Below are 18303 nucleotides of genomic sequence, written 5' to 3' on the forward strand. Positions count from 1 at the left end.
AAATATATCGGACGATATTTTAAATCGTCAAAAAATGATTCACATCCCTAGTAAATACAAACAAAAAACTCACCTTAAAATGTTTGTATGCTAATGCCAGAAGTCTAAGAAGTAAGATGGGAGAATTAGAATGTATAGCAGTAAATGATGACATAGGCTTAACTGGCATCTCAGAGATATGGTGGAAAGAGATGGGATAGTGCTCTACCTGGGAACAAATTATATCGCGATAACAGAGAGGAGCATCTTGGAGATAGGGTGGTGCTTTATGTCTGGGATGGCATAGAGTCCATCAGGATGAAGATCCTGCATGAGACTAATGGGTAGATTTTCAAAGCTGCATGCAGGCGCACATGTGCGCACGCTAGGGGTGTGCATTCATTCCCTATGAATTGGGAATCAGCAACGTATAGGGCCCTATTCGTTGTATTCGTGGGGAAGCGAAACGTATCGCGATTCCCAACGAATACAATGAATCTTCGCCGAATTATTCGGCCACCTAAAGGAGCCAATTTAAACAACCCCCCCCCGACCCCCCCCCCAAGACTTGCCAAAACTCCCTGGTGGTCCAGCAGGGGGTCCGGGAGCCATCCCCTGCACTCACACCCTCGGTTGCTGGTTTCAAAATGGCGCCGATAGCCTTTGACCTACTATGTCACAGGGGCTACCGGTGCCATTGGTCAGCCCCTGTCACATGGCCATTGGTGACATCTTGTGCTCCTACCATGTGACAGGGGCTGACCAATGGCACCGGTAGTCCCTGTGACATAGTAAGGGCAAAGGCTATCGGTGCCATTTTGAATACTGGCAGCAGACGGCCGAATTGCAGGAGGTTGCTCCCGGACCCCCGCTGGACTTTTGGCAAGTCTTGTGGGGGTCAGGAGGGTCCCCCAAGACTTGCCAAAAGTCCCTGGTGGTCCATCGGGGGAGGTGGGGGGTGGCCGAAAAAAGTTCCCTCTGATTTTGGAGCGGCCTTGGAGGGAACAGGGAAAGCCATTGGGGCTCCCCTCGGGCTCGGCGCGTGCATGTTATAAAATAAGGCATAGATTTATTCACACCGGGTTGCGCGAACAAATCTATGCCCGCACATAGATTTTAAGATCTGGCCCATAATGTGGACAAGTTCATGGTGATGCAAATAGGGAAAAATAACCCATGTCCACATAAAATTTCATCCGCCATTTGGACACCTAATCTTTCAGTCTTGCAAGGTCCTCCTGCAATTTATCATTAACCATTTGTGACTTAACTACTCTGAATAATTTTGTGTCATCTGCATATTTGATCATCTGACTCATCATTACCCTTTCTAGATCCATGAGGCTCTCCAATGTGTAACTCTCTCCGCTGAGAAAACAGACCATTTAATCCTACTCTTTGTTTCCTGTCTTTTAACTAGTTTGCGGTCCACAAAAGGACATCACCTCCTATCCCATTACTTTTTAGTTTTCTTAAAAGCCTCTCATGTGGGACTTTGTGGAACGCCTTCTGAAAATCCAAATACACTACATCTGCTGGTTCACCAATATCCACATGTTTTATCACTCCTTCAAATAAATGTTGGAGATTGGTAAGGCAAGACTTCCCTTGGGTAAATCCATGTTGTCTGTGTCCCATTAAATCATTTTTATTAGAGATGTGAATCAGAACCGGAATCTGATCGGTTCTGGTTCCGATCCAAATCTTAAAATTTTTATCGCCCAGCCCGATTTGAGTTTTGATTATCAGCTGCGCCCGACCCAATAATCAAAAAACCCTCCCCCACCCTCCCAAACCCCCCAAAAAGGTTTTAAAATTACCTGGTGGTCCAGCGGGAGCGCGGGAAGCTATCTCCCGCTCTCAGGCCATTGGCTGCGTTAATAAAAATGGCGCCGATGGCCCTTTGCCCTTACCATGTGACAGGGCAAAGGTAGCGCCGGTGCCATTTTGAATACTAGCAATATGGCCTGAGTGCAGGAGATCGCTCCCGGACCCCCGCTGGACCCCCAGGGACTTTTGGCCAGCTTGGGGGGGCCTCCTGACCCCCACAAGACTTGCCAAAAGTCCAGCGGGGGTCCGGGAGCGACCTCCTGCACTCGGGCCGTATTGCCAGTATTCAAAATGGCGCCGGCGCTACCTTTGCCCTCACTATGTCATAAGGGCCGATGGTCGGCCCCTATGACATACCCCTATGACATACCCCTATGATGTACCCCTTTGAAAATCTACCCCATACTGTAGAATACCTGCTATATTTTCCATTGATTTCTCTGTGTATTAAGATGGAAAATTGCACAATATTTATCAAATAGTGCATCCAACATATCATCCTATTTTTTGTTAACATCTATTCTGAGCTGAGATATATTATTACAGTGCAGTGAGTACCAGTTATAGGTGAGTAATTTATTTATTTGTTACACGTTTTTATATACCAGTATTCGTTTTCACATCATATCGGTTTACATGGAACATATTAAGAAAGTTCAGGATCAAGGAGACTTTATCACCTAAACACTTCGGGATACATTTTCAGCCACTGTGCGGCTCAGCTAGTCAGCGGGATAAACATATCTGACTAACTAGCAGGATATATTGGCTATTTTAAAGGTAGCTGGTTATGTCCTACTGCCCGACCAGAGTTAGCCGCTTAGGTTAAGTGGCTAACTCTGAATATCGGATAACTCCGTTATAAGTTATGCGACTAACTTATGCGGCTAATTCTGCTCTGCCCGGAAATGCCTCTCACCTGTCCCCTGGAACGTCCCTGACTTATGCAGCTAAATTTTAGCCTCGTTATGCAGCTAGAATTTAGCCATATATAGTGAGGAATATCGCCGGGTAGCCATTAGAAGCATATCTTTTCAATCATCCGTATAAATGGCTTTTTAATATCGACCTCTTCGAGGCCCATATTTAGTAGGCCAGTTAGTAGAAAAGTTATCTGGCTAAAGTTAGCCAGATAATTTGTCCCATATATTTATTTATTTTAAACATTTGTATTCCTCCTATAATGATTGTCATGCTAAGCAGATTCCAAGATAAAACAATTAACAATAAAACATCCCACTGGATATACTTGCCTAAAGTTATCCAGCTACATGTAGCCGGATAAATATAAAACCTTACCAGCTATGTATGAATATAGCCAGTTTTATAAGTTATTTGGTGTTGCATGGCTGGATAACATTGCTACTTATGTAGATATCTTCAAAGATATTTGGATAAGAAGCACTTGTCAAAAAAAAAAAAAAAAAGACATTTGCAGGCCAGTGACCTGATTCCTAACCTCTCCTCAGTTTTTCCAAATTGGCCCCGCTTCCCACCTGCAAGAACTAATTATCACATTAGTTCTTGCAGGTGGGAAGCGGGGCCAATGTGATACCCTTCACCCTCGCCTTGCCAAGAGCAGATTAATCCCAACCAAGAGTGAGATTATGCCTTACTTGCACCCAACACTTTGAGCACTGTTCTGAATGACAGACACTGGAAGTGTAAAGTGTGAGTAGCTTATGCTTCTAGCATTGGGAGCAGGTAAGAGGTTACCCCTCTCACAGCCAGAATTAATCAGGCCTTTGACCCACAAATGTCTGTTTTTTGGTTTTTTTTTATTTTGACAGGTGCTACTTATCTGGATAACTTTGAAAATATTCGGAGAAGGCACATATCTGGCCACGCAAGGATGGATAGCTTTAGGCTCCAGTGCTGGTGCAAGGGTCTGCAGCCACCCTAGGCATTACATGATTCTCTCTCTCTCTCTCTCACCAACCCGAACCCCACAGATCGCACACCATGATCCTCCAAAGCTCCGTTTATACACCACAACCTTTGCCAGCTCTATTCCTCTCTACCCTCATTTGCTGCTTTCAAAAAATGCCGCCCTCATGTCCGACTACAGCACCCTGCCCATTTCCGGTGCCCTAGGCGGCCACCTAGTCCATCTAATGCTCCCACCGGCTCTGTTTAGGCCCGCTCTGAAGCAGGTCTAAAGTTTTCTACCTAACCTAGAATTGCAAATCGACTAAATTAGCCGGATAATTTTAGTCATCCCAAAATGCCCCCATAATGCCCCTTTTTTAATGTGACTATATTTTAGCTGGATAAGCTAAAATATAAGGCGGATAAGGGGCTGAATATGGCAGACCTAGCCATTTAGATGGATAACTAGGAATTATCCTACTAAATGGCTTTTGAATATTGACCGCTTCAAGTATTGTTATCCTCATTACATGGTAAGGTGAAATTGCATATATCTGGACTTCTCTAGTAAATAAAATGTACTACAGGAGAATAAACCTGGTGATACAATTGTACTACTTTAGGGAATAGAAGGAAAAACAAGGCTTGGTTTAATGTATATAATAACAGAATGTTGGATCGAGGTCACCAGCATGAGTAAGTTTAGTAGCCAAGTTTAGCATGAAAGTTGAATAATAATTCTGGTCATCTGTCATAAAAATGTGGGCTAAGAGGAGAAAGCCAATGTATATACAGTAGTGTGTGATTGCTGGGGATGAGCAAAGGATATTGCATATTATAATGCTGTTAGAATGAATGATTACTGCACTTTTCTTATTTTCCACTTCCTAATTTGTACTTTGCATAAAATTCTGAAAATCTGCACACTTATGTACCATTATTATTAGTTTGGTCTATTACATGTATTATTTATCATTAGCCTATGCTGCATATTAAAAAAAAGAGCTGTAGTTTCTATATACTCTGAAACAGAAATAAAATGTACCTAGCAAGAAATAGTAATCACCTTCTAGCAATTCAAAATGTTATTGGTAGGTCTTTATTTTGTGATTCTTCCAAATTGTTTCCTTTTAATTCTGCTGACTGCAGTTATGTCCAGAATAGTATCACAAATTATCTTAGATCTAATTGTGTATGAACTGTATCTGCTATAATTTTATAATCTCATTGTACCATACAGCTCACTTGGATTATGGAAGCATGAAATTGTTCATTATTCTCTTGCTAATGTGATTGACAATGTTAGAAGTTTAAGGGAACCACTTCAAAAACATTTTAAAATAAGGATTTATCCTGCATCATTTAAATGGTTTCATGCTATTTCTACTTGCCATGTTTCTGAAATGCTGCATGGAACCAAAAGGAGTAGTTTTCATTTTAGTCTGCATTCTTTGCGGTTGGTCACTGCCGAAGGGGAATATTTAGTTGTCAAGTTTGCATTTAACTCACAGGCTACATACTGTAATTACACTGTGCTTGTCCTAACACTGATACCGTAAGTATTGAGAGCTGCCCGTTCAGCAATTCAGGATTTATTGATGGTTCCCTGCTGAATAGTATCTTCTGATTTTCACATCCAAAGTTAATCAAATATTCATTAGGAGCATTTTTTTTTTGCCTGGAGTCTTTTACAAAAGTATTGAAGTTGTTGCCAATATAAAACCATTTACAAATATCTTGTCATTTAAAAATGGTCTTTCCTACTTTTTCGAGTTCTGTGTATAACCCCGCTTCAGTGTGTCTATCCCGCGTGGGTGGGGCCATAAAAGAAGTTTTCTCTTAGGGGCAGGAACCTTTCACTGGCTAGCTCTTTATCATTTCCTCTTTCTCCCAGGGACGGATGCTTTGTAATGGGGAGGGGGAGAGGGAGATAATCTTCCAGGGCCCAGTGTGACAGGGGTGACCTCTATACGCATCCTTGTTTGTCCTTTACTGTTCTCATGGGGAAGGATGCATTTTCACCTCCGTACTGTAGATGCTGTGAGTACCAGAAATAAGAAGCAGGAGATTTGGGTTGAGTGTCCAAAATCAATTATCTTTACTGATGGGTTATCTATGATGTAAATATAGTAAAATTCAACTTACTCCTTTTAGTCTTATTCTATCTGTGCAAGGGTCTCTTTACTTGAGGCCAGGGGCAAGGAAAGCACTCACCACCCAGGGCTTGAATTAATGAGGTTCCCAGGTGGTCAGGGAGCTCCTTGCCGAGATGGAAAAACCCCTTCCAGTGGGCCAAAAAGATATTCCTCAGTCTCTGCACAGGATTCCCAATTATCTCTTTTCCCTGGGTAAAGGGGGGGTCCTCAGATGTAAATCAGATTTAGTGTTACTCAGTTTTCCTCAGTCCTCCTTGCTCTCACTCACTTCACTGAGTCCAAGTTGGGAAGGGATCCTGGACCACGCAGCTTTCCATGTTCCTTACCGTGGTAAATGGAAGGGGCAGCAAAACTATCCCTCCCAGATCTTTTAACAAAATGTCTCTTAATCCCCCAAAAAACCTGATATTAATACTTGCAGCGGGTTACCGCCTCTTCGGGGCAGGTATTCCCTATCCCTGGGCATCTCAAACACAGGGTTGCCCAATCCCTGTGCCCAAGAAAGTCCCAGGTGTCTCACAAGACTCCTACCGTGAAAAGTGCAAAAACCCCAAAACAACCAGCCAGTGAGCGGACTCAAAGAGGAAATCCCTCCTGACCCTGGTCAGGACCACCAAGCAGGGCTTGCCTGGCTCCTCTGACTGGGCCTGAAAAAAAAAAGCAACTTAAGCAAAAACTCCTGACTTCCTCTTTACTCCAACTCAGCTCTGCACTGCCCCTAAAGCTCACTCCTGCAAGCTGGTTTTGTTCATTCTCAGGAGGCGGACCATCCCAGCATCCCTCCATTTGAATGGAGCCTTCCCTTACACTGGACTGCTTTCTGAATATAGGAATACCCAGGGCTTAACAGTAATGCAGCTGAGGGGTCCGTCACATGTACCATAACTTCATCTCATTGTATTGCACTGTATTGCACTGTATTGCACTGTATTTATGACCCTGTATTATTGTTCCTAGCTCGATTGGACGATTGCTCCCAGTTTGACACTCTGAACTCTGTATTACCTGTTTAAACCTGCTCTGTTTAACCTGCATTGCTCCCAGTTCGATACTCTGAAACCTGCTCTGTATAATCGGTTTAAACCTGCTCTATTTAATTGTATATCCAGCAATATAATCCGCTTTGCATTACCTTTCACTGCATATCCTACCCTCTCTTAACCTGACGACCGACCTCCCCCACCCTACCCCTAATTACCTGTCCTTTTCCTCCTAAAATGTGCTTCCCTACTATACCTGTCATACACCACCCCCATCGGCAGATCCTCCGCCCAGTACACCCTCACTCCTTTATCCAGCATAAATCCCTAGTTCCCATTATGATTACACCCATCACACAACTGCTAGGCCTAGCCACGCTTGCCATCTCCCTCTTTCATGCACAATCCATCCTAAAGAAAGCCCCCATACTCCAAGATTTGCTCACTGACACCAACCCAGATATCTGTGCTATCACAGAATCCTGGCTAAAGAATTCAGACCATGTTTTTATCAATCAACTCCCAACACAGATATACGACATCTTCTCCATCCCAAGGCCCAAAAAAAGAGGAGGAGGCTTACTCCTAGCTACCAAGAAACACCTTAACCTCAAGTTACAAACCAGCTCCCCCCCCCCAAGACTTGAAATTGGTCTTTTTAAATCCAAATCCCTGCAGGTCTGCCTTGTCTATGCCCCCCCTGGTATACTTGAACAGGACCCATCCCCCCTCATTGAATACATCACCGACAACATAAAGCCGGATACACCCGCAGTGATACTCGGAGACTTCAATCTCCATTAGGGATGTGAATCGTGTCCTCGATCGTCTTAACGATCAATTTCGGCTGGGAGGGGGAGGGAATCGTATTGTTGCCGTTTGGGGGGGTAAAATATCGTGAAAAATCGTTAAAAATCGTTAAAAATCGAAAAATCGAAAAATCGAAAAACCGGCACATTAAAACCCCCTAAAACCCACCCCCGACCCTTTAAATTAAATCCCCCACCCTCCCGAACCCCCCCCCAAATAACTTAAATAACCTGCGGGTCCAGCGGCGGTCCGGAACGGCAGCGGTCCGGAACGGGCTCCTGCGCCTGAATCTTGTCGTCTTCAGCCGGCGCCATTTTCCAAAATGGCGCCGAAAAATGGCGGCGGCCATAGACGAAAAAGATTGGATGGCAGGAGGTCCTTCCGGACCCCCGCTGGACTTTTGGCAAGTCTCGTGGGGGTCAGGAGGCCCCCCACAAGCTGGCCAAAAGTTCCTGGAGGTCCAGCGGGGGTCAGGGAGCGACTTCCCGCCGCGAATCATTTTCGTACGGAAAATGGCGCCGGCAGGAAATCGACTGCAGGAGGTCGTTCAGCGAGGTGCCGGAACCCTCGCTGAACGACCTCCTGCAGTCGATCTCCTGCCGGCGCCATTTTCCGTACGAAAACGATTCGCGGCGGGAAATCGCTCCCTGACCCCCGCTGGACCTCCAGGAACTTTTGGCCAGCTTGTGGGGGGCCTCCTGACCCCCACGAGACTTGCCAAAAGTCCAGCGGGGGTCCGGAAGGACCTCCTGCCGTCCAATCTTTTTCGTCTATGGCCGCCGCCATTTTTTGGCGCCATTTTGGAAAATGGCGCCGGCTGAAGACGACAAGATTCAGGAGCAGGAGCCCGTTCCGGACCGCTGCCGTTCCGGACCACCGCTGGACCCGCAGGTTATTTAAGTTATTTGGGGGGGTGTTCGGGAGGGTGGGGGATTTAATTTAAAGGGTCGGGGGTGGGTTTTAGGGGGTTTTAGTGTGCCGGCTCACGATTCTAACGATTTATAACGATAAATCGTTAGAATCTGTATTGTATTGTGTTCCATAACGGTTTAAGACGATATTAAAATTATCGGACGATAATTTTAATCGTCCTAAAACGATTCACATCCCTAATCTCCATGTAGACACCCACCCCACCACGCCTGCTTGCGAAACCCTACTCGTCACCCTCAATGCCCTGGGCTTCAGACAACTAATCTCCGAGCCTACACATAAAGCTGGTCACACACTCGACCTCCTTTTTGTTAACACAAGCATTACAGTACCCCACGCACCTATCACCACCCCCATCCCCTGGTCCGACCACTTTCTCATCAATGCCCACCTCACCATCAATACCAACACACCGATTTCAAACTCACATAAAAAAATGATTTCTTTCCGTAAACCTTGTCCTCCTGAGCAACTCTCCCTAGCCTTCAGCAAAGTAAGTGAAAACCTCGACCTAACTAATCCAGATACCGCCCTACAGTCATGGGATAAGTCCATCTCCAATATTGCCAATGACCTTTGCCTCACTATCCACAAAATAATAACCCCTACACGCACCGAGAGAAAGCCATGGTACACCAATGAATTAAGAAAACTGAAGCAAGACCTCAGATCCAAGGAACGTACCTGGTGCAAACAATCTACACCCACACACAAAATGGCCTACAAATATACATTGCATACACACCGACAAGCAACTCTCCTCGCTAAACGTGACTTCTACGCAGCTAAGATCCACAGCTATAAATTCAATCCTAATGCCTTATTCTCCTTCATTGCAGATCTCACAAAATCTCCCTTTCCTTCCTCCCAAGATGAAAACAGCATAGAGAAATGTGAGAAACTAGCAGACTACTTTAAAAATAAAATCTCCAAAATTCTAACTCGGCTCCCCTCCAATCCTGCCCCCACAGACCCACTACCCATTGACAATAAAATTAATCTCTGCTCCCTTGACCTCACCTCCTTGAAGGAAGTTGAATCTATACTAAAAAAGATGCGACCAGCCTCCCATATCGCAGACGCCATTCCATCAAAAATTCTCCTCACCATTTCTTCCGCCATTGCAAAACCTATAGCAGATATTATAAATTGCTCCATCACCACTGGGAAAGTCCCCGACCCACTTAAACTTGCCATTGTAAAGCCCCTACTAAAAAAACCCACCCTTGACCACAATGACCCTGCAAACTACAGGCCCATTTCCAATTTGCCTTTTATATCCAAAATCATGGAGAAGGTGGTTAATACGCAACTCACCGATTTCCTAGAAGAAAACAATATTTTACATCCCGCTCAATATGGCTTTCGTCAAGACCGAAGCACCGAAAAACTCCTACTTGCTATAACAGACACCATCCTCAAAGGCATGGACCACGGACAATCCTATATACTTGCCCTTCTTGATATCTCAGCCGCCTTCGATACTGTGAACTAGGGATGTGAATCGTTTTTCAACGATTAAAATTATCGTCCGATAATGTTTATATCGTCTTAAATCGTTATAGAACACGATACAATAGAAATTCTAACGATTTATCGTTAAAAATCGTTAAATCGTGTTAGTGCGCACTAACTCGAGTTAGTGCGCACTAACTCCCCGTTAGTGCGCACTAACTCGATTTAGTGCGCACTAACTGAAAATGATACAAATAAACACTTTCCAGGTCACTGAAGGTCAGTTAGGAATGAATATGTGTTCCTATTGGCTGGCTGCCCTCTTATCTATTGATGTTACCAAGGTTACCACTGAGGTGATGGTTGGGGGGATGGGAAATGGAACTGGAAACTAATGAACACCAACAGAAAATGAAACAAAGTGTTCACACTTCCCAGGTCAGTAAAGGTCACTTAGGAATGAATATGTATGTATGTATTCCTATTGGCTGGCTGTGCTCTTATCTATTGATGTTACCAATATGGTTGGGGGGATGTGAAATGGAAACAGTTGGAAGCTTGACAAAAAAAGTAATGTAATGATCAGCACTCACGTGACTAGAACTTGTTTGTTTATTATTTTTGTTAGCAGGCACCTGAAATGCTAGTGCATGTTGAATTTGCCAATCACTGTGCATTTTAGAAAGGTGGTCCTGGCTGGAACTGTACACAGTTCAAATATATGTAATTGATTGTTGGTAAGTGTATTTTTTAAGTAGCCACACTGGCACAAGTATGTTTACTTTTCCTCCTACTTAACTCACTAGCTCAGCTTTGTAAGAAGGGCTTCTCTGCTTGTGTGTTGTTTTTGTTTGGTGTGAGGAGAGCAGAAACATCAGATCTTTATTCAATCTACTACAGTCATCTCTTACAGTGCCCTATCCCTATTAATACCAGGAGTGTTGTGATCTTCCTGCACACAGTGCCCTAACCCTGATACCAGTCTGAGACAGCTCCCTCCCTGCATTACTAGTGAGAGGCTGGCTTCACAGACAGGGGGGAGCTGCCTGACCCTCACTCCTGACTTCCCCCATGTCCCAGCTAGTGAATGGTGTGTGGGTGAGGGGGGGGGGGGAGGATGGTGAAGTCTGAGACAGCTCCCTCCCTGCATTACTAGTGAGAGGCTGGCTTCACAGACAGGGGGGAGCTACCTGACCCTCACTCCTGACTTCCCCCATGTCCCAGCTAGTGAATGGTGTGTGGGTGAGGGGGGGGGGGGGAGGATGGTGAAGTCTGAGACAGCTCCCTCCCTGCATTACTAGTGAGAGGCTGGCTTCACAGACAGGGGGGAGCTGCCTGATCCTCACTCCTGACTTCCCCCATGTCCCAGCTAGTGAATGGTGTGTGGGTGAGGGGGGGGGAGGATGGTGAAGTCTGAGACAGCTCCCTCCCTGCATTACTAGTGAGAGGCTGGCTTCACAGACAGGGGGGAGCTGCCTGACCCTCACTCCTGACTTCCCCCATGTCCCAGCTAGTGAATGGTGTGTGGGTGAGAGGGGGAGGATGGTGAAGTCTCCCCTTACAGACTAACCTTCACTGATCTAGCTAGTATAGTAGAACCCAGGACTTATGGGTAGCGTGATCATAGGGTCTACTACATAACCCCTAATGTATTAATAGACAATTTCCCTTCCCCAAAATACATACACCGTCAGTCTTTTTTTTTGGTAGGCTAATGGCCTTTCCTGCCACTATTTCTGCCAAGAAAGGGCCCTTTTCTCACATTCTGCTAGGTCTGCTACCAATTTCTTATCAAGGGGTTTTGACTGATGCTAATTTCTTATGAAAGAGATCTTTCCATCTCTGCTTTGCTGAAAGAGGCAGTCTTTGTTTCCCTAAAATAATTTTGCAAAAGGTCTGTGAGCCCACTTCAGTACGTAAATGTCATGCTGCTCCCGCAGTTAGAGGAGCAGTATATCATTGTGTAGCTGTGATAGAAGAGAAACAACATAAGATTAAAAATGCTTACGTCTACTTATTTTTTGTTTGTTATCCATCAATTATGTAGCAATCCGATACACTCTTTATTGGAGGGGAGGGAAATCGAGGCACTGAGGCACAGTGAAGAATGCATCAGCTCCTTTAATCATCAAGTACTAGTTCTGTTGCGATCCCGGGGCGCCCCCGGGACCGACACTCACCCCGCGGCGGTAGCGTCGCTGGCTCCGGCCTCCCAGGCCTGCAGGGACCGCGGGCGCTGCGCCCCCGGCCTGTCCCGACCTCACTCGGGCCTGCAGGGCCCTCTGGCATCGCGTCCCGGCCTCTCCCGATCCGCCGGCGTTCCTCGGCGGCTGGCCCCGCCCCCTAGACGCACGCGCGCGTCTCTCAGCTGGCTTTAAAGGGCCAGCACAGGAAATTGGCAGGGGAAGCTCCCGGGTGACGTCAGACGCTGCAGGGTATAAAAACCCTGCAGTACAGCCAAGCCATTGCCTTGCAACGAGGTTCCCAGGTTCGTCCTGCTCCCAGTTGCTGTGTTCCTGCTCGTCACTTTGATCTTCTGGTTTTCGACTTCGGATTGGCTTGTGGTTCTTCTTGGCTTCTGACCCTGGTTCGGCTTCGGTGTCTTCTGGCTCTCGACTCGGCTTGGCTTACGATACTTCTCTGGATCTCGACTTGGACTGGCTGACAACGACTTCTCTGGCTCTAGACGCGGACCGGCTGACAGCGATTCTCCGACACCTGACCCGGGCTTGGTGAGCTACTACTCCATCGATAGGGATCTCCTAAGTCCCAGCGGCCGGGTTCCTACGGGCTCCTCCCGGGGGGACACCGGCTTCCAGGGTGAACCGCCTAAGTCCCAGCGGCCGGACTCCTACGAGCTCCTCTTGGGGGAGTACCGGCTTCCAGGGCGAAGCACCTCTCCCACCGGGTCAGCTTCATCTCCTGGTCCTTGGTCGCATAGGGCCCTTCGTGTCGTTCTCCCGGTAGTCCGCGAGCCTGCTTTCGCCGCCTCCCGTTTGGAACCGGTGCCCCTACCTCTCTAAGGTATTCCATCTCCTGGTTCCGATCGGCCCAAGGGTCCACGAAGCTAACAGATTGCAAGGCCATGGACCCGGCGGACCTTGCTGGACTCAAAGCCATCCCGGGCATAGCCCAGAAGCTACAGCAGCAACAGAACTGCCTCGAAACCTTGATGTCAACAGTTCAACGCCTGGCGGATCGCGTGGAGGGGGCCTCCGCAGCAGCTCCTGTGGCATCTTCCTCTCAGGCTAGTATGGGTTCCATCACTCCTGTACAGATGCCCGCACCAGCCCGGTACTCAGGGGATCCTAAGACATGCAGAGGATTCCTCAATCAATGTTATATCCGTTTTGACCTGCTGCCCGCACAATTTCCCACGGATCGAGTCAAGACGACGTACATCATTTCCCTCCTGGATGGGAAACCATTGGTCTGGGCTTCTTCCCTTTGGGAACGCCAGGACTTCAGACTGAACAACCTAGTGCAGTTCGTCAAGTCGTTTCGAAGAGTCTTCGATGAACCATCCCGTGCCTCCACAGCCGCCTCCGAATTGCTCCAGCTGAGACAGGGGAATCGGCCTCTGGAAGAATACGCGATGGAATTCCAGACCCTCGCCTCTGAGCTGGCTTGGGGCGAAGACAGCTTGCATGGCATTTTCCTGGAGGGACTTTCACCACGGCTCCAGGACGAACTGGCAGCCCGGGACCTGCCTGACGATCTTCAAGATTTGATTGAGCTGGCCGGGCGAGTGGATCGACGCATCCAGCGCCGCTTCCGGGACCGAAGACCCACGTCGGGACAGACCAGTCGCAGGGTCACTCCGCCTCGTACCCGACCTTCCCAGCCTGCTGCCGCGACCACCTCGGCAGAGGAGCCTATGCAATTGGGGAGAGGGCCCCTATCTTCTGAAGAGCGGAGGCGCCGTCGTGCCCAAGGACTGTGTCTTTACTGTGGGAGCAACGGACATTTCCTAGCCCGCTGTACCGAGCGCCCGGAAAACGCCCGAACCTAGAGTCTAGCGGGGAGTTAACTCTAGGCAATGTTTCACCCAACTCCCCATGTACCGTACCGGTACGCCTTTGTCTGCCTGAGGGTGGATTCGACACCTTAGCCCTGCTAGACTCTGGGTCCGGGGGGAATTTTATCCTCCAAGAACTGGTGCAACAGCTCCAGCTCAAGGTCCTGCCTCAGGAACCACCCGTGCGAGTCTCCTCTATCCAGGGGGTCCCCCTCCCGGGTGTCATCGCTACTCGCACTACCCCGCTGAAGCTTCAAGTCGGAGCCCTGCATAGGGAGGAGATGTCCTTCCTCATTCTTGAAAAATCTATTCACCCCGTGGTCCTGGGCCTGCCCTGGCTCAGGGAACATTCGCCTACGATCGATTGGGTCACGCTTCAGATTACGTCTTGGGGTTCAGCGTGTTTCCATCGCTGCCTCCCCGCTCGTCCTTTGCAGACACTACCTCTCCTCACGACCCCCTTGACGGTTCCGCCTCAGTATCACGACTTCCGCGACGTCTTTTCCAAAGAAAAAGCCGAATTACTCCCGGAACACCGACCCTTTGATTGCGCAATCACTCTGCTACCAGGGACTACGCCACCCCGTGGGAGGGTCTATCCACTATCCCTGCCAGAGACTCAGGCTATGTCGGCCTACATAAAGGAGAACCTAGAACGGGGTTTCATCAGACCATCCAACTCCCCCGCCGGGGCCGGGTTCTTTTTTGTAGGGAAGAAGGACGGGTCCCTTCGCCCCTGTATCGATTACCGGGGCCTGAACCTAATCACCCGTCGGGATCGTTATCCATTGCCTTTGATTCCGGAACTCTTAGACCGCCTTCAAGGGGCTCGCTTTTTTCACCAAGCTTGACCTCCGAGGGGCGTATAACCTAGTGCGGATCCGCCCGGGGGACGAATGGAAGACCGCCTTTAACACCAGAGACGGTCACTACGAATATCTCGTCATGCCATTCGGTCTCTGCAACGCCCCAGCTGTGTTTCAAAACCTGATGAACGAGGTTCTTCGCGAGCTGCTGCACACCACGGTTATCGTGTATTTGGATGATGTCCTAATTTACTCCCAGGATCTTGCCTCTCATCGCCAACATGTTCGCCAAGTACTCCAGAAACTAAGAGAGAACCGGCTATACGCCAAATTGGAAAAATGCCAATTCGAACAAGTCTCGCTGCCTTTCCTGGGATACATTGTTTCTTCAACGGGCTTCCAGATGGACCCGGATAAGGTCGCAGCCATTGAGAAATGGCCTCAGCCCCATGGGGTGAAAGCGCTCCAGCGCTTTTTAGGCTTCGCCAACTTCTATCGCCACTTCATTCCACACTACTCCAGCCTGGTGGCGCCTCTAACGGCCCTCACCCGTAGAGGAGCTGATGCCCACAAATGGACCCCCGACGCAACACAAGCCTTCCAGGAACTTAAAAAGGCCTTTCTACGGGAGACCTGCCTCCGACACCCTGACCCCTTGCGCCAATTTGTGGTAGAAGTGGACGCCTCCGACGTGGCGGTAGGGGCTGTGTTGGCTCAACTCGCCAAGAATGGGAAAACCTGGCCCTGCTCCTATTTCTCTCGTAAGTTCTCTCCCGCCGAAAGAAACTATGGTATCGGCGACAAGGAGCTACTCGCAGTCAAGCTTGCCTTTGAGGAGTGGCGCCAGTGGCTGGAGGGGGCCCAACACCCCATCATAGTCTACACCGACCATAAAAATTTGGAATACCTGTGCCGTGCCCAAAGACTCAACCCTCGGCAGGCACGCTGGTCCCTCTTTTTCAGCCGCTTCAACTTTACTCTCCATTACCGACCGGCGGCCAAGAACGTAAGGGCAGATGCTCTCTCTCGTGCTACTGAGACGGAGGACACCCCAGAACCACTTCGCTACATTCTGGATCCAGCTAAGGTGTGTCTAGCCGCCTCTGACGTCAGACCCGCGGGCAAGACAGTAGTCCCGGCCCGCTCCAGGAGGAGGGTCTTAGCATGGGCACACGATTCCCTCACGGCCGGGCACCCAGGGATTGCCCGAACTTTGGAGCTCTTGACGGAGTTCTATTGGTGGCCACGGATGAAGGAGGATGTCCGGCTTTATGTGCAGTCGTGTCCTACTTGTGCCCAGCAAAAACCATTACCAGGTCGACCATGGGGACTCCTGCAGCCGCTTCCCATTCCTACGGAACCGTGGACGCACATTTCCACGGATTTCATTGTGGAGTTGCCGCCCTCTGAGGGGAAGACCGTCATTTGGGTCACCATTGACCGATTCTCAAAGATGGCCCACTTTGTGCCATTGGCCAAACTGCCTTCGGCTCCTGAACTGGCCACATTGTTTGTCCACCATATCTTTCGGCTACATGGCTTGCCCTTGCACCTTACCTCAGACCGAGGTCCCCAGTTCACAGCAAAGTACTGGAGGGCTCTTTGCAGGAAGTTCGGGGTACAGCTGGACCTAACTACAGCGTTTCATCCGCAGAGTAACGGCCAGGTCGAACGGACAAATCGTACTCTCAAGGCCTTTCTCCGAGCCTTCGTGGGGGACCTCCAAGACAACTGGGTCTCGCTTCTTCCCTGGGCCGAGTTTTCTTATAACCGACACAAACACTCGGCCACCTTACAGTCCCCCTTCCAACTGGTTTACGGGAAAGTACCCAAACCTCCTTTGCCCTTACCTGCGACGGTCTCTTCCCCGGCAGCACAGCTGACAGCGGAGCAGATCCATCAGCTCTGGCTCTCCACCCAGGAGAGACTTCACAAGACCACGGCCCGGTTCAAAAAGTATGCAGACCGGTCTCGACGCCCCGCACCTGTCTTCTTACCCGGGACAAAGGTCTGGCTGAGCACCAGACACATTCAGCTGCGGACTCCCTCCATGAGACTGGCGCCTCGCTACATCGGCCCCTTCCCGGTAGCTGAACGCATAGGAGCAGTGTCCTATCGGTTACGCCTCCCATCCACGCTGAAGATTCATGATGTTTTCCACGTCTCTCTTCTCAAACCAGTGGTCCACTCCCACTTGCGACCTCAGCCTCCGGAGCCCACTCCTGTTGCGACTGATCCTGGAGCCACGTACACGGTTAAGGAGGTCCTGGATGTTCGGTTCCGTCGTCGACACTGGGAGTATCTCCTTTCCTGGGAGGGGTACGGTCCTGAAGAGAACTCTTGGGAGCCCTCCTCGCACATTCTCGACAAAGACCTTCTCCTCCAGTTTCATAGGGCGCACCCGGACAAGCCGCGTCCTCCTGGGGGGGGCCGTAGGGGGAGGGGTACTGTTGCGATCCCGGGGCGCCCCCGGGACCGACACTCACCCTGCGGCGGTAGCGTCGCTGGCTCCGGCCTCCCAGGCCTGCAGGGACCGCGGGCGCTGCGCCCCCGGCCTGTCCCGACCTCACTCGGGCCTGCAGGGCCCTCTGGCATCGCGTCCCGGCCTCTCCCGATCCGCCGGCGTTCCTCGGCGGCTGGCCCCGCCCCCTAGACGCACGCGCGCGTCTCTCAGCTGGCTTTAAAGGGCCAGCACAGGAAATTGGCAGGGGAAGCTCCCGGGTGACGTCAGACGCTGCAGGGTATAAAAACCCTGCAGTACAGCCAAGCCATTGCCTTGCAACGAGGTTCCCAGGTTCGTCCTGCTCCCAGTTGCTGTGTTCCTGCTCGTCACTTTGATCTTCTGGTTTTCGACTTCGGATTGGCTTGTGGTTCTTCTTGGCTTCTGACCCTGGTTCGGCTTCGGTGTCTTCTGGCTCTCGACTCGGCTTGGCTTACGATACTTCTCTGGATCTCGACTTGGACTGGCTGACAACGACTTCTCTGGCTCTAGACGCGGACCGGCTGACAGCGATTCTCCGACACCTGACCCGGGCTTGGTGAGCTACTACTCCATCGATAGGGATCTCCTAAGTCCCAGCGGCCGGGTTCCTACGGGCTCCTCCCGGGGGGACACCGGCTTCCAGGGTGAACCGCCTAAGTCCCAGCGGCCGGACTCCTACGAGCTCCTCTCGGGGGAGTACCGGCTTCCAGGGCGAAGCACCTCTCCCACCGGGTCAGCTTCATCTCCTGGTCCTTGGTCGCATAGGGCCCTTCGTGTCGTTCTCCCGGTAGTCCGCGAGCCTGCTTTCGCCGCCTCCCGTTTGGAACCGGTGCCCCTACCTCTCTAAGGTATTCCATCTCCTGGTTCCGATCGGCCCAAGGGTCCACGAAGCTAACAAGTTCTTGCATGAAGCTTATGTAACAGACACTCAGTTCTGTTACCATTAAGCCCTGGGTGTTAAGTATCAGATAGAGCTAGTGCAGGA

The 18303-nt window shown here is 49.6% G+C and overlaps 1 protein-coding gene across 2 annotated transcripts in view; it reads left to right on the forward strand.

Moving 5' to 3' along the window:
* OXR1 (oxidation resistance 1) overlaps positions 1-18303 on the forward strand; it is a 1217970-nt gene that overhangs the window by 130397 nt on the left and 1069270 nt on the right. The gene's annotated exons all lie outside the window — the stretch shown is intronic.

Source organism: Rhinatrema bivittatum, chromosome 2 (genome assembly GCF_901001135.1).
Source record: "Rhinatrema bivittatum chromosome 2, aRhiBiv1.1, whole genome shotgun sequence".
In the NCBI taxonomy this organism is placed as follows: Eukaryota; Metazoa; Chordata; class Amphibia; order Gymnophiona; family Rhinatrematidae; genus Rhinatrema; species Rhinatrema bivittatum.